This window comes from Pseudopipra pipra, chromosome 21 (assembly GCF_036250125.1).
Source record: "Pseudopipra pipra isolate bDixPip1 chromosome 21, bDixPip1.hap1, whole genome shotgun sequence".
Lineage (NCBI taxonomy): Eukaryota > Metazoa > Chordata > Aves > Passeriformes > Pipridae > Pseudopipra > Pseudopipra pipra.
In genome coordinates, this window is record NC_087569.1 from 7,279,666 (window position 1) to 7,305,060 (window position 25,395).

The 25,395-nt window shown below is 43.0% G+C and overlaps 1 protein-coding gene and 1 long non-coding RNA gene across 3 annotated transcripts in view; one reads left to right on the forward strand and one right to left on the reverse strand.

Moving 5' to 3' along the window:
- The first annotated feature begins 418 nt into the window (after nt 1-418).
- The window catches only part of TAOK1 (TAO kinase 1), a 70,251-nt gene continuing 45,274 nt past the window's right edge, over nt 419-25,395 (forward strand). Inside the window, exon 1 of one of the 2 annotated variants that reach the window (XM_064677471.1) lies at nt 419-644. The gene's annotated coding sequence lies outside the window, so the exon portion shown is untranslated. The remainder of the gene's footprint in view (nt 645-25,395) is intronic. The other variant, XM_064677470.1, reaches the window with a different exon arrangement.
- Nucleotides 13,871-15,798, reverse strand: LOC135425355 (uncharacterized). Its single transcript, XR_010435564.1, has 3 exons — nt 15,727-15,798; nt 15,140-15,318; nt 13,871-14,266 (listed from the first exon to the last, which is right to left on the reverse strand). It is a non-coding gene; the product is annotated as an uncharacterized LOC135425355 (long non-coding RNA).

The window sequence follows — 25,395 nt, forward strand, 5'->3', positions numbered from 1 at the left end:
TGACCCCTCACACCAACCCCAACAGCTCCTCCCGCCCCCGCGCCACAACTGCCCCTCCGCCGCCCGGCCCCGCCCCTGCCCCCCCCGCCGCCCCCCGCCCCTCCCGCCGGCCGCGGTGGTGCTGGTGGGGGGGGAGAGGGCGGCGAAGTCTCGCGAGAGGGGCGGGCGGGGGCCGCTGGCTGCGGGCAGCGCGGAGCGGCGGCGGCGGCGCAGCCGGAGCCCGGGCGGCGCTGAGGGGAGGCGGCGGCGGCGGGGCGGCGGCAGCGATCGCGGCCCGGCACACGGACCCGCTCCGCCGCGGCGGCACGGCCGGAGCCGCCCGCCCTCCCGCACGCCGCGCCTCCGCGGCGCGGCCTGGCCGCAGCTCGGCGAGCGGGGCCCAGGCGGTGGCGGCGGCGGTGGTGGCGGTGGCTGAGCGCTCCGCCGCGCCCGCCCTGCCATCTTAGGTGCCGTGCCCCGCCGCCTTTGTGCCCGCCGCGCCCGGGCACCCGCGGGGGCCGGGCCCGACGCCCCTCCGGGGGCGCCTCCCCCCGCGGGGCCGCCGCCCCTTGCCCCGCTCCTCCTCCTTCTTCTCCTCCTCCTCCTCGTCCTCCTCCTCCTCCGCGGGGGGCCGACCGGCGCTCCCAGCCCGGCTGCGGCGGAGGGTAAGGCGGGCGGCTCGGCCGGGGCGGCCCCGGGGAGGGTGAGGGAGGAGGTTGATGGTGGTTGGGGGGGGCGGCCCGGTGGGGCCGGCGCCTCCCCCGCCGCGCTCTGCGGCACTGCCGCAGGGTCGGGGCCGCGGCCGCCGCCGAGCACCGGCGGGGGAGCGGGCGGCGAAATGGCGCTTCCCGCGGAGGGGCGGCCGCGGGCGGAGGGGTGTTCCCCGCTGTCAGGGCCGCCGGAGGCCCAGGGCTGGGGCCGGGGCCAGGCGTGCCCAGAGCCGCGGCCCTTTTTGTCTGCGGCCCCCCCCCCCCCAACCACAGGGGGCTTCGCCGGCAGAGCTCGGAACCCCCGGGGGGCTTGGGGGTCCCTGGGAGACCCGCGTGGATTCCTGATTCTTGCCCTTTATTTTTTTCCCCCCTTTTTATTTTTTTTCCTCCCTGCCCCTCGCTCCTCCCCAAGCGGTGAGTTTTCAGTGTATATACCATTTTGTTCGGTGCTGGTGTGGGATTTGGCTCAAAGTGACCTATTTTAAAGACCTTTTATTGCTCCCCCCATCAGCAATGCATGTGGCGGCCGATTCCGTTACCCAAATAGCGTTTCCCAACCATTTTAATTTGTCAGATTAAAACATCTCATGGAGGCTGGATTTCTGTAACCCGCGTGTGGGTATGTCTTTAGAAATATCTTTCACCCTGCTTTGCTGCAAGCATCTTCGGAGCATCAGAGTTCACCTTTGTCACTGTGAAAGCAGAAATAAATATCGAGGCGATACCTGGGAGATGCAGTTGTACCATTGTGTTGGGCGCGGTACAAGAAATGGGGTGGGGGGTGCAGAAGAATCAGGGATTAAAATGGTTGTTGTCAACTGTAGGTCCGTACATATCTTCAGGAAAAAAAATAAGACAACGGTATCAGCACTGAGGACTTCTAATTTATTTTGTTAGAAAAACGTTTTGTGTTTGTCACGCTTGTCTCTGCTGCTTATCATGGTAGGGAGTATTTCGTTAGGTGGCATTTTAGTGGCTGTGTTGGTTAAATAGCAGTTGCATTAACTAGTTGAACAAATTGTATCCTTCACCTTTGACTGTTGCATTTTGAGAGCCCTTACAGCAGTGTGCCCGTGCATGCCGAGGGCGGATTAATAAGATGTTACCTAAAGGTTTGGATGCTATTGATTCCTTACTATTAATGCTATTTATAGTGCATTTGACATGGCTCTTGTTTTATGTATTTGGATAAAGGTTATCAGCTTGAAGTGCTTCGGATGAAATGTTCCCAAAATACCACCCCTGACACACACACACATATACATATATATTATTGAACAATATAACTCAGGTCTTCAGTGTCTGAAAAATAGCTTCAGCAGATAGCCCATAATGGTGAAAACAGTGAAAATATAATACATTTTGACACTAGTGAAGGTTTGTTTTCCTATTTCAGGATTAGAGAATAACAAATTCTGTAGCAATAAATACAATTTTAGGTACATTTTTCTTGACTCTACTTTGGGCCTACATTTTCCTTGCCTTTGTGCCTGCTCATAGTGAGCATGTCATAGTTTTTGCTACTTATGTCCAAGGGCAAACCTAATCAACGATTGGTTTGAGCCTTCATATTAGATTCTCCACAACATTGGCCTAGTTCTGACTGGTATGTTTGCCATTTTTAGGACTCCTCTTCCTTTTACCCATAGACTGAAATACATTGATAAACTTGAACCTTAATTTGTCCTTTGAACTTGAGAGAATGTTTTTCTCCTCTGTTAAGAATACCTCACTGAAGAGAAAGTGATTCTGGTAGAACAGCTTAATTTAAGTTTAATCCAGTTGAAACACAACTGCCTGAAGTAAAAACTCCTTGAATAGTTTGATATTATTTTTCTTTTTAACTAGACTGAATTAAGTGTTGCCTGTACAGGACCAGATGTTGGCATTAAAATTATGTACAGATAAGTTGGCTTAGGCCTCAAGTTAGACTATTTGAAAAAGTTATCTGTGTCCTGCTGTTAAATTCTGGTGTAACCTAAGATGGAAAACTTTAAATGTTTCCTTCCAGCTAAATAACATTTCCATTTGTGTGGTTTTCATATCTGTCTATATTCATCAGGTTTTGTCACCAGAATAACATATTTTTAATGAGTTGTAAGACAGCCTCAGGTTTTATGCTTGGTGAGATACATTGGAGGAGAAGCAAATATCACAGTAATAATTACATCTTCAGATGTATCCTAGTAGTGGATTTCCTGTAATGAGGATGTTTTGTAGAGAACAATAGATATGGCAGCAAATTCAGAGATTTGTTTTAAAGATGTTGTAGGTAGCTGACTCTGCAGTAGTGAGTTCCACTTTGACACAACCCTTGCATGCTCAACAGGAACATTAGATGGTTTCCAGGTACTTCTTTTTCAGGTGTAATTCTCTTTCTAGCAAAGACAGACTGGATGTACAACTGCTGTTACTTCTCATATCTGTTGCTTCTGCAAGGATATACTTTTGATCTAACTTAGTAGAGACTAAGACTGTTTACAAAATATGCCTCATAGAAGTTATTTGATGCTATAGATGTTTTTTGAAATAAGAAAATATTTAGGGTTGATTTGGTTCTCTCTGTGATCCAGAAGTGGTGAGGAAGCTATGGTAAATACCACTTGTCTTATTCCATTCTTAGTGTATTTTGGGGAACACTTGCATAATCACTAAGATCCTATCTTAGAAGCATTTTCTGTTTTGTTCCTATTCATATTAAAATCATGTAAACAACATACTGTTACATTGAAGCACACACTAGAAACTCTAAAAGCCTTTGGTGTTATCAGGAGTGACCCAGGCTCTTGTCTTCTGAATGACTGCTTCTGCAAGGCCATTACATTTTTCCTGTCCAAGTATGCTGTGTAGTGTGAAGGATTTCAGTTTTATTTCCTTTTGTGAACCTGGACAAAGGGAAGAGCTGAACTTCAACCCTGGGCTAGAATCATGACTGAATTGGAAAGTCTCCTGGGTCTGACAGCAGGCTTTCAGTTATGGGTGACACACGTCCTCCCTTGGTTAACTATGTCTGGGAGAAGCTTGCCTACAACACCACAGAGAGGGGTGATTTAATACCTTCTGAGACCAATGTCTGCCCTTTCTTTTATAGCTCTAGAATGTGTCTTACTCTTCTTACATTCTCCATCATTCTTGACGGACATGGTGCAGGATGAAATCCTGGTCTGTGCAGTCTGGTGCTCTCTGGCAAGTTCCCCTTACTCTAGAAGTTTATTGAGGTGTGTGATGCTGTCCTCCACCTGCTTCTCCTTGCATGTCATTCCATTGGCTCTGGTCCTTGATCCTGCACCAGCAGAAAGCTAAGCTAAGTGAAAATACAGAGAGTTTTGTGTCAACCTGGTGATCTGAAATGGCTCAGTGCAGTTAGGTGAGGCTGGAGACAGCCCCAGGGACTGGGCTGTGCCACCACAGCCAGCAATGAGACTGGGAGACAGAGGTTGGTGGCACTTTTTGCTATATTTGTAGTGGTTAGGTTTCAGGATTCTTTGTTTTTATTGTCCTTTAACATGCTGAGGAGTTGCTGAAAATACATTGATTTCTCCATGGAGAAGAGACTGAAAAAAATCCAATGGATAAAGGGTCAGAAAACTACTAATCCCCTCCTGTGAAGTTCCAGAGGGAGAGTCCTTCCTGTGAAAAAAGAACTTAAAATATGAAAACATGAAATCAGAGGTGAAGTGCAAAGTGTCTGAGGGAAAGAAGTGCACACAAAACAGGAGGAAAGGATGGAGAGCTGTTTAAAAGCAGAGTTGGCTTTTACACACTGTATGCTCTCCTTGTCTAAGTGCTCATTTACAGTACAGAACATGGAGGAGGGAATACTTTCTGCAGGCCCTTAGAAACACAATGGACATTAGCCAGCACAATGGGGGCTCCAAACCTGGCTTCTTAAGGCTGTTTTTAAACAAATATTTGGTGATCACTGGAATTACAGTATTTTTTTTTAATTACCAAAGGAAAACCATTGAGAACTTTTAATACCTGGTCAGAAATCAGTGCATTGTTACTCTATGTTTCTTTTATTATTAATTTGTTGATTTTTTTTTTTTTTTTACATCTTGCTATATCTTGGTTACTTTGCCAGAAGAAAAGGCAAGGTAGCCACTGTAAACATAGCATGAAATTGCCAAAGCAGCAATAAGTTTTGCCTAAACAGAGAAGTTTCCCCAGTTTAATCAGAGCTTGCTGAGCCCAGATCTGCACCTACACTGTAGCTTTGAGATGAGGTTTTCCTTTTCTTAGGGTTTGGTGAGGACAGTCCAACATGAGTTAAAGTGATGATGGCTTCTTAATACAAGTGGACAGTAGCTTGTAGTTTTGCCTGTTGTATTGCTTGGCTAGAAACAGTTTTGATTTTTCTCTAGGGGTCAGGATGGGGTGACAGCATGAGATTTACATATTGAATATTGTCCTTAGAATAGAAAAGGCTAGAAATATTTTGTTTGGGGGAAAAGTTATATCTTGAGGAAAGAAGTGAGAATCATGGAACTCTAAAGCTGGCAGGCTCTGCATTTTTCTGTGCCTGTGATCTTCCACTGACCCTTATTACACTCCTGGCTACAGCCATGCAAATATTTTCTTTAGAGTGAGGTGTAATTTTATAAAAACAGTTTTCTCCTACGCTCATTGAGTGCAGCATGTTTACAGGGCAGTCTCCTATCAGAATGTGGGGGAGCAGTGCCTGTGAGTTTTAATGGAAGCTTTTGCTATGTGTCACTTGTGTCAATCCATATCTGAAAAGGAAATTTTGATGTTTAACGTTAATCTTGGAGATTTTTGCTTATAGCCAATGTGTATTGCACCTGAATTCTTTAAATGTGAATAAAGTTGCTTTCAGCCTTTCACTTAGTTCATCTGAACTTTAAAACCTCTTTTTCTTTAGCCTGCTGCCGTTGACTGAGCATCACTAGACACACATTTTGAGGGGTTCAGTCCTTTATGATCAGTCCTTGCCTTTGCATTGCTGGTTCAGCTTCAGTTTGCTCTAGTCTGGCTGATTTCTAACCTGTGGAAAGCTTTGGGATCCAGGAGCATGGGAAAGTGGAATATGCAAGTGCAAGTATGTTGAAAGGGTAGGGAACATTTCTTATAACAGTTTTTGGCTTGTTCCCCATCCATGTGTTCAGTCTGTTTTCCAAGCATCCAGCAATCCTTCCTCTTCCCTGACGTACCACTGCTCAAGGCCAATAACAGACCCATGAGCCCATGCCCAGAGAAATGTTGTACTGAGATTTCTTGGAAAGAATCTCATGTGCTGTTGCACATGTTTGTTATTTTTGCTTCCCTCCCCCTTCTTAATATGCAATTCTCATTTCCTACCAGAGTCCCCTTTTAATTGGTGACTGTCCCTCCCTCCCCAGCCGAGATGAGAGGTTATTTTTGCTAGTGCTATTTCTCAAATAGGCCATGGGTATCCAGTAAGTAGTGCAGTAACTTTCTCCATCAGTTATGAGGATTTCTCAAGCTGTGTAGCAGTGGCAGTGCAACATGTTTCTCCTTTAGTTCTCACTTGCAGTTGTCACTAACATTAACTCCTCCCAGTTCCCACTTCCTTGTAACCCAATCTGAATAAAGATCATGGGATTTGAATGTGCCTTGCTTTGCTGCTGCTGCTGCTCTGGATGTTTGGGTTGTCTCTGTGCTTTTCATAAACTGTATACTGTGATCTTCTTTTTGGCTTTGCCTGGTCCAAGGAGCAGTTGACAGTTGTTAAAATCAGTTCTGGGCCAGCCGTGATTTGATGCGATTCAACTGTGTTAAATGTGTTCCAGAACTGTTTCCTGGCCTAGATAGCAAACTAGTTAAACCCTGGGTTTGGAATCTGTTTTGCTGTGATTTGGCCCTTTACCCCTAGGTAAGCTGCCTACCTCTTCAGGGTCAAAAAGAACATGGGGTCTGTGCACAGCACGTGATCTTCTGCCTCTAAATCCACCTCCCTCCCACATTTCCTTGGGGTTTTTTTATTACTCGGTGCATATTAAAGTCTTGTCTTGAGAATTATGTACTGGACTAACTGAAGTAATGTGGCTTCACCACTCATAAAGACTGTGATGCAGTGATATGATTTTCCTTGGCATCAGCTGAGCTGGTACAAACCCCACTTTATGCTTGCTCAGTACATCCCAGTATGCAGCCAGGCTCACAGATTGGGGTTCTTATGAAGGTTTACAGCTTTGTTAAAAAAGAGGGTAACCTAGGCCTTGACAAAAATTCCTGCTGGCTCCTAGAAGTGCGTATCAAAGTTGGGAAGGAAATAATGATGTGTTTCAGAAGCAATGCCTTGCTAAGAATGCCAAGCTCCATTTTTATTATAGGTTAATTGCCATATAGGCAAACCTCGAACTCTTACCTGTGCTTTTGGCTTAATTTTCCTTCTTCCCTTTCCACACAAACCCCCCTCTAACCCATGCTTTGAAGTATTCAAAACTAGGTTAGTCTCTGGCTGGAGGTGTGTGGTGGAACCTCCTGTTAATTCTTGCTGGGACCTGCCCGTTTTGCAGCAAGAATGCAGGCGAACCCATCTGAATGCTGATCATCTGTCCTTTGTGAATGATGGAAGATTATTTTTCCCTTCATTTGGCACAGTACATGGGCAAAGGAATCCTATAACATCTCCATTCCAAAAGCCACCTCAGATGGCCAGAGCTGTAGAAGCTGGAGTGCCCATGGAGGTGGGAGAAGAGGGCTTAATGAGGCTGAGTTTAGATGTTTGCATGACAATCACTGGAGATATTTCCTTCCCCCACTCTCAGAAGATGTTGCTGTGAGCTGCTAGCTCAGAAGTTGACCACATTCTCACCAGATCAACCTACTCAGCAGTCCTGAACTGACCAGAGTCTTCAAAATTTCTCTCTTGCTGACTGGGAGGACAAAGTGCAGGGACCCAAACACTAAAATAATCTGTACTAAAGAAGAGGTCCACATATATGCTTTTTTATCCAAAGTGTTGTGGCAGAAGGAAGTCCTCACCTTCGCCATTACCTTTGATTTCATTACAATACTGCTGATGTAAATTTATTTGCAAAAACAAGACTGGGCAAAAGATTCATTCCTGATTTGACAATAACAAGCAGAGTGCTTTGAATACTAGACTAACGTGAAAATAGTTTACGTATAAAGAACATGTTTTATCTTCAGTGGCTCATAATTAGTCACAACATAAAGAACATTTAAAGATTATTTGCTAATCTGTTGAAAAAAATTTACATGGAATTTTCGACGCACAATTTTTAAAAATATTTTGGAAAAACCCCTGAATTTTTCAAAATATTTCAGTGATAGGTTCTTTTTCTTAAATATCCTCTATCTCTTGAAAGTATTAATTCACACATTATTTTAAGTCTCTTGTTTTCCCATGCTGCAGGAATTGGTGATTGTGGGCCACTGTGCAGGTGGGCTGTCACATGGGGCTCTGGAATCTCTGCAGTGGCTGGTCCAGCACCAGGGTGTGTCATCCTCATTTGAATAGTCTTCCCATTGCACTCTGGTATTGAAAATTAATTACTGTAGTGACTATAAATTGGTATAATCAGTGGTTTTTGTAGGTATTACAAATATTTTATGTTTAAATAGAAATAACTGTAATTAATATTAATGTGATGAGAAATGAAATATTAATACACAAATAAAAATCTAAGCTATAACAAAGAAAGATTATCTTACATACGTGATGGTTTTATACTTTTCTCTGAATTGGCAGGATAATAATAGTAATTCCCTGTTCTGAATTTCATCCATAAATCTCAAGGTATTTTAAATGGATGATAAATGTGTATTTTTTTCACATTTATAAAGTGGGGATACTGAAGTACAGGTGGAGAAGTGAGCAATTTGCCCAGTGTAGCTGGTGGTGGGGTAGAAGAATTTGTCTTCTTGGTCCCCAGTTAACTTCAGGACTGCAGGTTGTAAGGGAGAAGCAGAAGTGGAGGAGATGCTGCACTGCCTGTAGGGTGTGGTGGAGCAGCACAGACCTCAAAGTTCAGCAGCACCACTGTCCCAGATCTCCTTCTGAAAGTCTGCCTGACCTACTGATAATGCAGGGGATGGGTTTTCTCGTTTTATCATACCATGTAGTTTTCTTATCATAATGGCAATTTAATGCTGGTCATGAATGAGCTGGCTAAAGCTTGAATTCTGTAATATTCTGTGTTTTTATGTGTTTTCTGTGACTTTTTGCTGATTTTTATCTTTATATAAATCTGAAAAGGGCTTTTAATGCATTGTAAATCAGTCCCTGAACTTGATAAATAACAAACTAAGTTGTTTCATTTTGGGAGTTGGTCACGCACAAGGATAACTGGGAACTGCCCATCTAAGTGAAAAATATGCCTGTGCATATAAAATTGCAATACTTGGGTATTGTCTGGATATTTTTATGGAGATCTGTGGAGGCAGAGGGTATCTTTTCATCCTGTTTATGCAGTGCCTACTACAGCTGAATCTCACATCTTCAGGGCCTAATTATTGTGTAATGCAAGTGCACACTGCTGTAAAAAGCTGAGAGTGTTCTCACCTGATACCCTGGGAAGGAGGAAGACCTTCAAGCCCCTGTGCCTTCTGGGAATCTGTGAGCTCCATGATGAGCCATTGCTCAGCTCATCACAAGTAACTCTCATCTGTTCTAGATTCTGCTATAACTGTCTCTGCAGAGAGGTTTCCAGTGTGGGTATTCATTTCAAGCATACCTATGTGGTAAAATAGCTGGGGCTTACTTGGAAATGATAAAACTAAGAATTCTGTTGCTTCAGTCATTCTTTTAAACTATAAGAACCCAAAAAAACATAAAAAAGCCTTGTAATCTGAGTACCTGTGTGAAAGTGCTCAATATTTTGTTTTTCTGAGGGATTTCTGTTTGATGTTGCCACAGCCACAGAGTATAAAATTTAGCAAGTTTTCTCCAAGAATTGCTTTCAGCTTCGGAACTAATGTTACCTGTGCTGGTTTGAGGTAGTTCCTACCTGTTTATCATGCCTGTTGCAAAATCTACCTCCCTATTTACATAGGTGTTGGGGAAACAGGGATGATATGGAGCAGCATGAGTGGAAGGAGAGGATGGTGTGAGTTGTGATTCTACTTGTCTGCTTATTTTCTGGTTTGGAGGCACCGAGCACCTGCTGATTTAGGGGTTTTCTGTGTGTGATTTCATGCCTGTGATTAGCATTTCTAAGGACATGACACATACGGTCTCACCACTAAAATACATTCTGTAAATATGTAAAGAGAAAATTACAGAGATGGTCTCTGTCCGACTGTCCTGACTGGTCTCCGGAGTCAACCCAGCAGGACTCGGCACGCTCCGCTGGGCCCATCCGAGACAGCAGATCTTGAACTTCAGACTTACAAGTAGAATTCCTTCTTGTATTGAACTTACCACCTGCCTTTGATGCTTCCTTAATAGCAGTTGCTTGTCTCATTTTCCTTCTTTTTAATCACTGGGGCAGGAGATTGAGATCTTTAGATAGTGCGTTCCACTGTCTTATTGTTTAACTGTTTAAAGTCAAACTCCATGGAAAATGTCGGCTGCCTCACAGAAATCTGTGATTGCATTTGATCTGAAATCAACCATTTGTTGTTCTGAAATCAACCATTTGTTGTGCTGGAATTTCTCAAGGTACATGATCACAGAATCACAGAATATTCTGAGTTGGAGAGACCCCTCAAGGATTCTCAAAGTCCAGCTCCTGGCCCTGCACAGGATAGCCCCAGGAATCCCACCACGTACCTGAGAGTGCTGTCCAAATACTTCTTGAACTCTTGTCAGGCTTGGGGCTGTGGCCCCTTCCCTGGGGAGCCTGTTCCAGTGCCCAAATACACTCTGGGGGAAGAACCTTTTTCTCATATGTAATGAATGGTAATAATGGACTTGTAAGTTCTGGGGAGGAGTGGGAAATTCTCTGGGATGGCATATTTTAAAAATACTTTTTCTGGACAAAATCTGAGAATGATACCTAGTTAGTTGATGTTCCTGTTGGAACATTGTCCCTAAGTTAATAACAAGGCTAAGTTTGTTTTGCTGCTTTGAGAAATTATTGGTATTTTGTCTGAATTGAGCTTGTGAATAAGGTGGAGGTGGCAGTCTGCTTAATTTCATATTTAACTACTGAGAAATCACAGCAAAAGGCTATCAAATGTTTTGTCACCACTGTGCTGTTCAATAGCTATCACTGGAACCATGTGACCACTGGATGTTTAATATCTTACATTTCTGTAATTCCCTTTTTGTTTCTTTCTTGGTTTTTGTTGTTGCTGTGTAAAATTAACTCATAAATTGTTAGGAGCAAGGAAACTGTTTGTGTACCATCTAGTTTGGTGTCTTGCCAAAGATTTGTGAGCTTGCCAGTCATGTCAGTGTGTTGAGTTCAGGTGTTACATGAAGGGTAAATCTCCTTGTGAGGTTGAGTAGTCAGTGCACATGTTGTAGCACGGGCCTCTCCTGAGTTTTAATAAATACAGACAAGGTATGAACACCTCTTCCCTGCAAGAGGTGTGTCTCTTCCCTCTACAGGTGCTGCACTCTGCATGCATTCACACCTAGCAGTTCCTCTGTCCCCCGTGTAGTACAACTTCTTGCTCTGCAGCAAAGATGCTGCTCAGAACATTTACCTCATATGGAAGAAATAAGTTTGTAGAGCCTTTCAGTAAGAGCAGTTTCCAATTTACGGTGATTAAACATGCTGTACTTTGCTTTGTTTCATGGTGGTAAAAGCCTCTTGCCTGTATGACTCCAAACCAACAATAAAACAGGCATAAACAAGCATAAAACAATGTAGCATTCAAGGTATTTCTAAAGGGGAACAGTAACTAAACACCTTTTAACTTAATTCTGCCTGGCCTGGAAAGCAGCAAGACTGTTGCATTCCCCATTTGGATGTGCTGCTGCCATGGGTCAGGGTCTGAAGGGAATATTCCATCACCCTTGGACACATTGAGTTTTGAGTTGCCCAGAAGGTACCAGCCAGAAGCAGAGGTGCTATTCTGAGCTCTCGTTGGAGGGAGAGCTGCTTCCCTCCTGTTTGGGTTTTGGTTTTTTTGTGGGTGTGATGTCATCATTCTGCGAGGTCTGCGCCGCCGCGTCCTCCAGGAAAACAAAACAGGGCGACGAGACCTGAATGTCAAATGCAAAAAACAAGCAGATCTGATTCTTCCTCTCCTCCCTCCCCCCTTTCTTTGAAAGGAGCTTTCAAGCTGACTTTATACAACAGGAATTAGCTTAATAGAAAAAAAGAGAGTGAGAGAAGCACAGTTATTTCTTTTCAGTTCTTACTATCAAGTTCTCAAAAATAACTCTTTCCTGCCTGACTGGAGAATGGGATGTGTGTTGTGTGCCAGAAGCAAATACAGGATGTTTTATAAATATCCAAGGGTTTTTTTATCTTTTAATGTAACCTTTCTCAGTTTTTGATTGTTTTGGAGATATTTAAATGAGCACTGCACAGTGTCTTCTTGCCATGCTTGTATTGGTTTCTACCAGAGAACTGTCCCATACACTTCAGGTGTTTGTATATATGTCATGGCAGTACCAGCAGCAGCCTTCCACCAAGATTACTTTTGGGCCATGGCCAGGGTCAGGGGAGTAGCCAAAACCAACTGCTGTGCTGATATAACCAGACTGATTTTTATTCAAGCCTTTGAAATTATTATTAATATAGGAATGTATTGGAGTTCTTCTTTCTGGGAGCCCTTTTGTGGCTTGGCAGCAACTGGCTCTCATGCAGCTCGTTGGCTGTACTGAGCAATATGGTTCATGTAAACATGGGCAGGTTTATTCTTTTTCAGGCCAGAGCTTTAGATATTCCCTCATTCAGAATGACTTTGCAAAATAATCTGCAGAGAGGCATTTGGGGGCTCTAAACTGAGCATTGGTAGTGAGAGGTTGAGCTGGTGGTCTCCGAGAAGCTGCCCGGATGTACTAAAAACTTCTTGGAGTTGACCAACACTGGAGCTGATATTCTTTGTCCTGTTGTGTTCAGGAACCTTAATTACGTCTTGGTTGCTCTTTATAACTTGTGTCCAAAAAGTAAATAGTGTTTTCTGGCATGGCTTGTTGAGCTCTCAGTAGCTCCCTGCCCAGCTGGGCTGCTCGGGTGAGCTGCATGCATGATGAGTGAGCAGTTCTTGCTTTTTGCTGGTCGGTTGTTAGGGGTGTATCTGCCCAAGGTATCAGGAGGTCGTCCTACTTTCCCAGCTCAAAAATCCAACATCCTTAGAATTTCTAAAACGGACACCTGATGTTCCCTTTGTTTGTTAGCCAACAGGAGCAGGCAGCAAATAATCTTCTTTTAGTACAGGAACTGTTGCTTGAAACTTTGCATTTGGGGTTTTTTTTCCCCTCTCTATTTGCCTGTTCCTACTGACAAACAAAAGGCATAATCCATTATTCCAATCTGCTGAAAAAGAGGCTTCAAATTGCCAGGTATGAAATTATGCTGCTTGTTCCGTTACCAGTAGGAAACGGCGTGTGAGATGTTTCAAAACCTACAAAGGAGAAAGTTCTTTGTATGTGTGAATTTAGTATTCACAAAAGGTGTCAGATTGACAGCGGTGGAGATTGTGGAGATTGGAATTTTATTTATCCCTAGAGTAGGTGCAGTGCAGACTGCAGTAGTGCAAAAATTTCCTGTATTATTCTGCTGTTGCACCCTGCTCATGCCCTTCACAGGCAGCCTCTTGGGGCGAGGAGCTCCTCCTCCTCTGCTCCCCTTCAAAAGGCTGGCTGCCAAAAGGATGTGAGGGTGGTTTTTCTGTATGTGATGTGGAGATGCTTGTCTCCTGAAATCTAAGCAGATGTGAAAGGAATTTGATAACATCTACCTCTAAACAGCCACTGGAGTAGAAACAGCCTTCAGCCCCCATGTTCTCCAGCTCTGTGCAGGCTGGTAGTCTTGAGGCAGAAGATGTTGGTGGTCATGATTCTGTTACTCACTGACTTAGCTGTTCTTCTGCAAAGGTTTACCACTCCAGTATTGAAACTAAGGCAGTCAGCTTGTCCTGCTTTGTCTAAAAATGTTTGGTAAACTCTCCAGGGAAATGGGAGGGTCTCTGGGAGGTGTCACGTACAAAAAGTGTTATGTTCTTTTGTGAGTCTTCCATTTGCTGAAATGAATATGGAGAGAGAATACCAAGCCCTGCTTCTGGAAAAAAGAGCAAAGAGCACAAACCCAACACCAAAACAAACCAGCAGGTGATTGATTTTTGAAAATTTCTGATGTCCCCGTGCCAACTCCCTTCTGCCACTGCTCTTTTGGACTGTTCTTGTGCCTGTCCTCATTCTCTGGTGCTGTGCTTTACTTCATGTCCTGATGGAGCCAGGCCCCTGTGTCACATACTTCCAGACCACCTTAAGGAAGCCTTTCAGACCATAGAGCTCAGTCCTGCTCCAGCTGTGCCATGTGGTTATAGCTCTGAGTAGTAGCTTTAATCACCTCCCATTCCCATCCTTCATTAGATGGCGTGACTGAGCGCTTTTAGTTTTGCTTTGACCAAATCAGTGATTGCCTTCAGATCAGCGACTCGCTGCCATCCAGCATGGTGCAGGCCAAGACACAGGCCTTCGAGCTCAGTCCCTGCCAGCATGACTGCTTAAGGAGAAAAATAAGATTAATTTAATTGGCTTTTTCTTTGCAACGCTATTCCTTTACTACGCCTCCCGAAGATCAGATCAATCTTGGAAAAGTCACCTGTTGGCAGCTCCCGGCCTCACCTCATGCAAAAGCTGAGGCCAGGGCCCTTGAAACAGGCAGGACAATCTTGTTTTCAGAAAGCCCAAGTGTGAAAGCACATTTTCTCAAATAACCTTCTCTTTAAAGGCACAGGAAATAGTTTTGTCTATCGACTGAAGCAGTCAAATTATTGTCCCCCTCAGCCAAAGGGTAGGAGTGGAAATGGTTGCTGATTATTTCTTTTTCGTTCATTTGCTTTTGTGAATGATTGCTGAGAACAGCTGGATTAAATGGCTTTGTGTGTGAGCACACAAAGAACTCATGAAATATAAAGGTGTTTGGATCTGTGTTTTTGGAATAGACCAATTTCTGATTACAGTTTTCTGTCAAATTCAGGATGGATGTGTTCCTACTTGAGTTGAAATTGCTGTTTCAGCCTTAAAGTGCTGTAATGCTTACTAGGTACCTTCAAGCAACTTAAGCTCTTCCCTCATCTCTTCAGGCCAGAAGAAAGTGCTGTATTTCTTGCTTGGGAACTGAAGAGGTGGTGTACATGAAAAAAAGTGTTTAACTACTCCCAGTAAGAGTTAACCCAGGTAGGATGGAGCTTGAGCATTAAATCTGCTTTGTGGGCCTTGTTTCTGAGTTGTTCCAAGTATTAGCTTTAGGTACAGATGCTGACCTACCTCTTTCATCCCTTATGTTCAGGACAATTAGTAATACTGCCAAAACCAGAAAAGAGCCAGATAATTTTTTAAAGCAGTGTTTTGGAGAAGACATGTAGTCGTTTACCTTCTGTGTGTGCAGAATCCTTGGAGAGCAGCAGAAGATGCTCCAGCCCTGGACTATGGGAAATCAAAAGAACTTTTCCCTACAAGAGAGGCTCCTTGTTTCCAGTTCCTAGAATATCTGTCCTGTGTTCAGTGAATCATTCCTGGAGAACACTCAGGCAGTGTGGAGGAGAAAAATGCCTGGTGTGAATACAGGGGGTATAAAAGTCAGATGAGAGGGGAGAGATAGGAATATGTCGGGACAGAAGTACAGTGAAACTGGAACTGTGGAAGGGTTGGAGAGGAAGGAGCTATAGCTGATGGAGAACTGGAGCTGGAGGTTTGCAGGAGAGGTGACTTGGGAGCCTGGGAGATGGGGAGGGAGGCAGCAAGAGAAGATGGGTTGGCAAGGGAGATGGCAGTCTGAATTCTGACACTTTCTAATTTTGGAGTGCTTGCCTTTGTAACCTTAATAATTTTGTTCTAATACACTAGATACAAAAATTGCATTATATGTTCTGAGGAATTTGGTTACTATGGTAATGGGTATATAAGTACATAAGAGATGAGATGTCAGCAGTCGGAACAGCTGTAATGTAGCACACAAACCTGTGACTGCCGGAATTTGGGAAGCAGGCCCTCACAAACTTCTCCTGCTCCAGTCTCATTTCTCACTGCCGGGATGTCTGTTGTTGTGTGAAAGTGACGTCAGAGCTTCTACAATAAATCCTTGGGGTTTATGGAATTTCAGCAGAGGAGCCTGAAATCTCTGGGTAAACAGACCATGTACCTCCCTCCTGTGCCAGGACTAGAAGGTCTCTGTTCCCACCCAGCTGCTGGAAGTGCAGGACTGGTGCTGACTGGACAGACCACGAGTGTGCAGGATGGGAGTGGGCTGCTGCTGTTGCCTTCTGCTCTGGCACCTGCCTCCCTCCTTGCTCAGAGGCCAGGGCTGCCTGAGCCATGACTCGTTCCCAGGGTCACACAACCAGTTTCCCCCTCCCCACTGTTGGTGTCCTTGTCTAGGTGGATTTGGGGTGGTGCAGCTGGTGCCTGTTACAGTCCTTGCCAGAAGCCATTGTGTTGGTTACGGCGGTTTGGTGATGGTGAGGTCCTGCCCGGCCGGAGCAGGTGGGGAAGGTGATGGGGAGCAAGGGAGTGTTCCTGGGGAGTGTGAGGCAGGAATGTGGGCAGCTCTTGGTACAGGAGTGGAAAGGATGACTTTGCATACTTTTTATCCCTTCCCTTGCCCCATCTGCAGCAAGGATATATTTTGTATGCCCACCCCCACCTTCTAATTTGAAAACCACTTGCACAGTGTTGTTGGGGGGATTATCCTCAACAGGAGAGGGTTGCTGGAGAGCTGATGGAGCAAGCAGTGTCCAGGCTGGAGCAGCAGTGCAAGTACAGTTCATCCCACCAAAGTGAGGGTCAGTAGAGCACGTGTTGGAGATTGCCTAGAGCCAAGTGTGGTGTAATGATGAGTTAGTGCTGTGAGGACGTGTGGGCTGGAGAGAAGCTGCTGATAAGTTTTCAAGAACCAATCTAGAGACAATTTAAAATGGTGGTTTGGTCTTGATGTACTTATGAAAGGACTGCCTTAATGGAATCTGCTGGGGCAATTTGGGGGACATTGTCAATACAGGGGAGGACTCAAGTCTCTCTGGAAGGACTGAATGAGCTGGAGGATTTGCAATACAGATACCTAAATGAGGCAGTACAGAGTGCATGGTCATGTAGTAACAACAAATATACAGTTAACACATAGTATCTATAAAGATGTATTATTATATATTAAGTACATATGAGATATAAAAGTATGATTTATCAGTTAGAAATGGAAAAATGTGAAAGACTTGAGTATATCACTTGATACCATGGTGATTTTAAAACTTGAGTGCTGTATATGTAGGGAATAAGCAGATGTGGAGAATTCTGGTCAGGGATACTTTTAAAAAAAAAAAAAAGCTTATTTTGGGACAGATGTGAGGAAGGGCTGGTAGGATGGTCTGGGAGGTCACTTCTCTTTCCTGCGTCATAAAGGGAGGAAAAAATGGCTTTTTTTCAGTTAACAGACTAAGGCGACAGTATTATATCTACTCAGTATTGGAAAGGGAAGAAAACTGTTTAAATGCTAAGGCTGGTGTGGGAAAAAGAGTAAGTCAGTGTAAACTTAAAATAATAAATCTGTAAATCAGTCTTAACTAGCTCTTAATCTTAATTGGTTCCTAATCAAAATACGAGAGGGGTTCTGGAGCAGCCTTGTAATCAGAGTAGTGGCTTTGAGAAGTTCTCAGGAGTTGGTTATTATTTGATGATTGGATTCTATTATAAAGTTGCTTAAAATAGCAGCAACAGGACTTAATTGGACCTTCAGTCCTGTGATTGTAACAATCCAATTGAGACATATTCTGTATATCTGAGCCACTGCTACACAAATTGTTTTGTGTATTGGTTGAAATGAGCATTTTCCCCATGAAAGCAGATAAAACTCATCAAATTAAAAGGTTATGCTTGTTATCTTAATACATACTGAAAATATTTTTTGCTTCAAGTGAAAAACATAAAGGGAAGGGATCTAGACCTTGCAGAAACCACTGGAGAAGCATTTCTTTAAGTAGGTAGAATAGTGAAAAAGGTGGGTTTTAATTTGTTGTTTGTTTTTGGTTGTTTGCCTCCTCCCTTTGTTGTGTGCTGTTTAAAAATGATTCTGCTCAGTCATGTGGAAACCGGAAGAATAAATACTCAACCTGAGCTGGAGTAAAACTGGACAAATTGCCATGACTTTGGGGAATTCCAGCAGGAAGGGAGGTGCTCATGGGCTCTGGAAACGTGTGACATAATTGCTGACCAAAGCTACCCCATTTATTGGTACAGATAATCTGGTAGAACAAAGTTAACAGTTATAAAAGGTTTTAAACTCTTTTGGTGCTGAAATATGTTTAAACCCCTTTTTGAACCTGCTTTAAGTTACAAACTTGTGCAAGCAGCTGTAGACCCTCGTTGTACTGCCTGTGTGCTCTGATGGGTTGGTCACTCCTAAAGAACAGAATAATCTTTCACTGGTTACCTGTTGGGAAATGAGCTTCTCTGCCAGTGCTGAAGGGCCAGCACATACATGCACCTTGCTAGGACCTAGTAAGGAACTCTCCTTATTTCCCTGCAGCCTTTCAAAAAACCTTTTTGCTGTTCATGATAGTAGTCCTGTATTTAATAAACTCCTGTGTTAAACAAAAATGACCTTTTTCGTAACAAGATGTGTTTGATGATGCCTGTTTGACACTGGAAGAGTAGCAATATAAAAATTGCCATCCAGGTTCTCATACCTCGCCTGTCTGGTCCTGTGTGCTGTCTCTGGCAGTGGTGACACCTGGATGCTTCAGAATGGTGCCAAGAGCATCCAGGGATACCTCACCTGACCTGGCTGGGGATGTTCTTACTCATGTAGATGTCTGGTTTAAAAAGCAGTGTTTTTATCTCTTGGGCTCGATGACTCACAGTCATTTCTGCAGGTTAATTTTGTTGTTTATGCCTTGATTGGTCAAATTCCTTCACTCTGTTATAAACATGCTTCTCTTATATTTTGTGGCCTCTCCCCTTGTTTTTGAAGTCTGAGCACTTGTCAGAGCCTTATTATGTATGATTTTTAACTCTTGCACCTTTTCTCCTCAAGCTTAGTTTGTCTTCTTGGGGATTTATGACCTCCCATTTCTGAGGCCTTTTTTGTACTGTATTTCTGTTTTATTGCTAGATGTGAATGAAGAATAATCTCCAGGAGCAAACCATGGCAGAGACTTCTTAATATATTGTTGGGAATTCTGTGTTAGTTTTCTGATTGATTCTTCATGTTGGTTTTTTCTAAAGAAAAACCAGTCTGACGTTGTCTTTGGCATAATTGTGCAATTATTTTCATTGAGCTGTCTGAGCTCCTGAGTTATGTTTAGTTTAAGAGTAGATATGTGCTTGATGGTTCTTTACTTTTTGACCTTTCATCTCCTGCCTTGTTGCTCATTCATACTTTTTTAAGGTTCCTGTGTACTTTTTGATGCTGTCAGCTACTCTAAATAAAACTTGTCATGTACCTTTCCCTCCCATTCCAGATCTTAAATGCAAATATTATGCTGGATCTGCACAGTATCTGTGGCCACTCTGGTGGCAAGAGCCTTTTCCTTTGCTCAAAATATCTAATTACATATCTGACCTCTTGCTTTTTTTTGAGTTTTGTGTCAGTTCAGACATGATGTTTCTGTTCTCCACCTGTAATTAATTCTCACAATAATTTTGTGTAGAAGACTATTGCCACTTCTTTGTGAATATCTTTTTGAGTTCTCTTAATGACATATAGTCTAGTGCATAAATGGTTGGCTTGCTAGTTCTTAGTGTATCACAGTCACCAAGTGATTAGCACGTTGCTCCCACTAATTAATAGTTCAATTATTCTTCTGTTTGGTTTGGCTGCAGCCGTTGTTGGGAGCTTCTCTGGAGTGGCAGCTGCTGGAAGGGGACAGCAGTTGTGACAAAAGTGTTCGTCACTCTGGAGCTACGTCAGACTTTAGTGCAGCTGCTTACCCGTCTGCATAGGTCAGTAATGTTTAATTTACATGATTATGGAAGGACCAGCTGTCCTGGTCTGTGAGAGCACCTTACCTTATACCCAGTCATCTTCTTTGTGCAGGTGATTTACCATCTCTCCTGTTCCCTCGTTCTCCCGGGTGGCTTTTTTTCCAGCCTGGTAGTGGGTCAGGTTGGATGACTGCCCGAGGCTTCTCACTGTCACAGCTTGGTTTGTAGGATTATTCCTACAGAATCTCACGGTTTTCTCTTGGATTTTTCTGTTTGTGTTTGACTTCATTTTCTACCTTAGGTCCTTCCTGCTGGCTTCAGTTTTGCCACGTTCATACTTGCTCAAATAAGTGTCTGACCTGAGAACTGGGAGGTTGGACACAGCCTCTGGCTGGAGTGGGAGTGCCCTGGAGTTCTGTACTCCAGGGAATTCAATTGCAAGCTCAATTTAAACATTTTCTCTTTTTTCTTTATTTACTGATTGACCAGAAAGACTTTGAACTGCTTCCTTTCAGGCTTCTTTTCTAAAACTATGGGTGATACTGCTACTTTTTAATTACTTCTTTTCTCAAGGGTAATTATCTATGTTGTGAGCTTTAGTAGCTTATTTCTGAGTTATTTATGCTGAATCCAAAATAGCTAATTTGCTTACGTTTACTTTATTTATTGTTCTGGTGCAAAATTGCTTAGGGGTCAAGAAAAGGTTTCTTTAAACTCAAGTCCCATTAGGATATCTGACTAATTTTTTTTTTATGGGCAGCTGGAGTTTCCCAGTATTTTTGCCTCTAGACTTAATTGACTCTCATCAGCTGGCTGCTTGCTAACCTCTTCCTGGCCAGTGTGCTGCCAGCACAGCATCTCCCACACTGGAATTGTTATAACATGTGCTCCTTGTTCCAAGAGAGGTGGCCATGGAGAGTTGGCTGTAGGTGATGCACTCACAGGATGTTCACTAATGTGATGCTTCACATAGTAAAGGAGAAGAGTTGGCAAGGACTGTGAACTTAATGAATTGCAAAAGAAGGGGGACAGAAGATTTCATTTTTTCCAGTTGCCTTCCTCATAGCTTTGCTAGCCTAAGGAATCACTAAATTTAGAACTGACCTTCTTAATAAATGTACCAGAACTATCACAAGCAAAGACATCCAGGAGATGTTCATGTTGAATATGTCAAGGAATGGTGAGCACTTTTTGAACTTTCATGGCATTGGTCTTTGAAAAATTAATGTAGGCTATTCTTCAGCTGTTCTGTAAGTCTAATTTTTGATCCCATGGAATGTTTTATTTTAAATAGGAGAAAAAATACAAGATGCTTTTTTGCATTAATATTTTTCAACTGCATCAGTAATGTCTTTTATTTATGTTATTTAAGTGGTAGATTTGGTGTGAGTGACATTGTAAAAATTACCAGTGAGCAAAACTAGTCTTTTCAGGAGTACTGATATTTTAGGTATATTTGTGTTTGCTTATAACTGCCATATATAACCTGTCAAAATAGATATAGTTTGTTCAGAATATCTGTCTTTAACACAGAAACAGGCTTCCCCAGTTAGTTATCTTTTGCACTACTTAGAAAACTCGAAAGATTGTGGAAATAATTAGAAATACAGAAAACTGTTTCCATTCTGTTTGAAGTGGAAAGCACATGATGATTACTGCACTGTTGGCTTTGCTGCTGGTGTGGATCATCCTAACAAATATTTACATCCAAGCAAGAAACACAGATCCTGGGCTTGTCTGTGGAGGTTTGGGAAATGCAATTTTCTGACCCTTTTGCTAGTGACATTCCTGGAAAGTAAACACCCGAGCAGAACAGCTCAGCCGGATCAGAAAGTGTGCTGGGGTAAGTAATTCAAGGAGTTGATGATGGACATTTTAGTGTCAGAATCTTGAGAGGAAATCAAAGTAAGGCACAGAGTCTACAAGTGCACGTATAAGAGAAATGCAAGCAGTGCTCAAACATAAAAGTGTCTTCCTGAGGCTATTCTGTGAAGAAGTATAATACAAGAAAAAAGAGGTAGGGAAGCAGAGAGAGAAAGGAAAAAATATCTGCAAAGAGGTTTTTTCAGGATAGAACCATTCCTCAAAAATCTTTTAAAAAGAAATTGAATAAGGAATACTGGAATGGTAGGCTTGCTCCTTGTCAGATGAAGAAAGATGTACTGAGTTGGGAAGAAAAGCCTGTTTGAACATAAGTGCTCACACAGACAAAAAAACCTGCCAGAATTCACGGTAATATCCAGGTACAGATTCATCTTCTCATTATAATCTATTCCTTCTAGAAATACATAGATGAGGGAATGTGAAAGATATGAAGGGGTCAGCATTTCATGACTGTTCTTGCTGTGAACTCCTTCTACAGAGGAGGATCTCAGTTCCTGTGCAGGAAGCAGAATTGTTGTTCCACAGGTGTATGTGGGGTCAGAGACCATGTGGAGTGCCCTTACTGCCATAAGGCAGGTTATGAAAGTATCCAGCATGGCTGTAAGATCAGCCTTTGGCAGCAGAAGGAACTCCTGACTCCTGAGGTGGAGTAATCATGTCTTTTCCCTTCCTCTGGGGACTGTCAGAAAGCATTTGTACATGAGCTTGGTCTGAAAAACAAGGTGGAAAAGAGCAGGGTCTCAGTGGGGCTTCCCATGGTCCACAGGTACCTTCCACAATCCAGTTTGCTCAACTCATTCCAGGTGATTTTGTTCTTCTAGTAGTTGGCACTATTTCAGGATGGTTCTTTTTTTGATCAGTTTTGTGATAGTATTTTCGATTTTTTTTTTTTTTTCCTATTTAACTTTTTTCCTAACAGTTTCTTGTAGAATGTCATTCATCTGCACCTCCCTTTTCCTTAATGACAGACAGTCCTGGTGGATTCAGTGTGGAGAACAAATGTACTGAAAAGAATGATTTTAAGATCATTAGGAGAAAGGCAAGTTCATTACTTTGTCAGCAATTTTTCCTCTGAGCTGCAACTCACTGCTAAGTGGTAAAAGTAAGTTAGGAGGATCCCGAGGGAGATGTTCCTGAGTGCCCCTTGCCCCTTTTGCAGGGCATGGGAGAAGCTAAATGCTACCTGCTGCATCTTCAGGCTTTCCTTGCTTCATTTCTGGGATTTTTCTTCTTCCTTAATTGCCACTCTAGGAAGATTTCCAAACTGCAGAAGTAGGATGAGAAAAAGTAACCTGTAGTTAGTTTGTTGGGGGAAGCCTACAGAGGGGTTTGTTGTACGGGGTTTCACCTGAGTCCAGGGACTACAATTGCTGTCCATTCTGAGAGGCTTGGAGATGCTGATAAGCTTTTTATCATGTCAGTCACCTGGAACACAACTGTCTTGATACCATCTGCCATGGGGTCATGGAGCATGGACAGGAAGCTCATTTTTAGCTGTTCAGGGAAACAGCCCCTTTCTGCTGTGAGCACAGTAACTCTTCTTCCATGTGTTCAGAGCGTGGTAAGGCACTTGAGGGCTACTCTGCGTTTATCAGAACAGGAAAAAGAGAGCTGACTGGGTGGACCAGAGCCCAGGTTAAAAGAGGTTTGAAGAAATGGAAAGCAATAAAAACCATTATATATAGTTTTCACAGACTTGCTGGAAGGAGAAATTTGGTGCAGTGATCAAGAATCATGGAGGACCTGATAACTGTGTGTCCCTGTGTTTGCTGAGATGTGCAGAAGAGTGGATAGAAGACAGTCCTGAATCTGACAGTATCACAATGGCTGCAGATCCCTTGAATTTCAGAGAAACCAACAGAATTCCTTCTGTCTGTGCCCTTATGGAAAGGCCCCACCATTGCAGGCTGGCTGGCACCTGGTTTTTGGGAACAGCAGATAAAGTTACAGGACCTGTAGTGGGTAAATCTGCCTTTTGTCTTTCTGGATAAGGTAACTCCATGCATAGAATTTGTCAGGCTAAAATTGTAAAGGCTGATTTATATGCAGATCACGAAATTAAGTCAAGGGTAGTAGCATCATTCCTAAGATCACATATATCAGCACTGCCTGATGTGACAAATGTTCATTTCTTCTGATGCTGGACCTTCATCAGCTTTTCTGCTGTGTCCCCACAAGCTGTACAGCCCTTCCACTTCCCATTCCAGGTTAGTCTTTTCTGAGAGTGCTTACTTCTTTTTACCTTTTATCAGATCTTTTATTGAGAGTTTATAAAGATGGGGATTTGTCTGCTTCTTCAAAAAAAACCCCACAACTATGCTTTCAGGTCAAGTGTTCAGTGCTACACAGAAATTTTTAAAAATTTTATGCATTATTACCATCTAATCATTCTGTAGACATTCTTACCATCTAACTCTTACTTTAGACATAATTGTAAGTAAAAGAAAAAAATTGGGAAGTCAGTTCTTTCAGTAATTCCAGTTCCTCATATTTATTATAGTTGTGGAGATTTTCAGTGTCAGCTGGAAGCCATTCAGGAAATTTTTAATAGTGTGTTGAGAGGATAATTTAGTCTCAGCTTCATACACTCCCCAGATCTGACCCATATGCAAGTAAGAGAAAATCCCTTTTCCCATTTTTGACAGTTGCATGATGACACTCCTTCCCCATCTATTTGATGCTTTTGCATTAGACCCTGCCAGAGGAAATTACACTAAAATTTAGCAACAGTTTGCACTGCATGCAATGCAGATGCTTAAAAAAAAATAATTCTAAATATCTGTTTCCAAATGAAGTTATGCTGTGGTGGGATGCTGGTTTTTTTGTTGGTTGTTTTATCACTTTGAGTAAGAAGATCTACAAAGGACCAGTAGTTTTCTGTACTGAATATTCACTTTATAGTGTGTCAGCTCTAAAGAGCACAGGGGCTATAACTGATCTCCTGTTTGTTTTTAAAGTGTCGTGTGTGTTCATTCTACCAGGCAAAAATACACAGTTGGAGCTATGTTTGATGCTAAACATAAGTTTTTATATATGTTACTATGCTCAGTGTATAGGCTAGCAGATGGCTATAACATAAAACATGTCTCAAATTGCAAATAACTTTATTTGTAACTCAGTAATGGAGGACAACTCTCCTGTCAGGCTCCCTGGCCATCGTCGGAGGCCGCGTGTTGTGCCTCCTGTGCCCGGTGAAATGGGGAGGCACAGGGTGATGGATGCAGAAATCCGTTTGTTGTTTCCATTTTGGGCTCACATGGTATTTGTTTAGCTCTGGCTCTAATATTCTTGTGCATAGAAGCTGAAGGATGCTGGGTATGTTAATTCCTTGAAACGTGATCTGTATGGACAAAGTGTGCTGCTTTTTACTGCTAATCGTCTACATGCGAGTCTGTGGGGTAATTCAATTTCTACAAACTTTTGAACCACATTAAGGGACTACAAAGGCTTTGCTGCATGTCATGGTTAGTGTAACTGAGCACCTCACTCTCACTGAGTTGGTCTGTGTGGGAACTTGAGAAATAATATGATGGACAGGTGAAAATCTCAGCAAGTGGGTTCCCTTCTCCTCTGCAGGGAAGACCAGGCCATTCTCCTTTTAGTGCATTGGTTTATTACATGAAAACAGTTATCTGTGACACCGACAGCCATCAGAGTTCAAGTGTAGTGTGGACAGATTTTAATGTCTCTGAGGTCTCTGCAGCATAAGACCTAAATATGCACTTTAAATATGGCAACTGACCATTTTGAGCTTTGCTTGTTCTGCTCTGCAGCATCCCAGGGGATCTTAGTCACAGGGGTGGGTCTTACTTCAGCTTGAGCAGGAGGCAG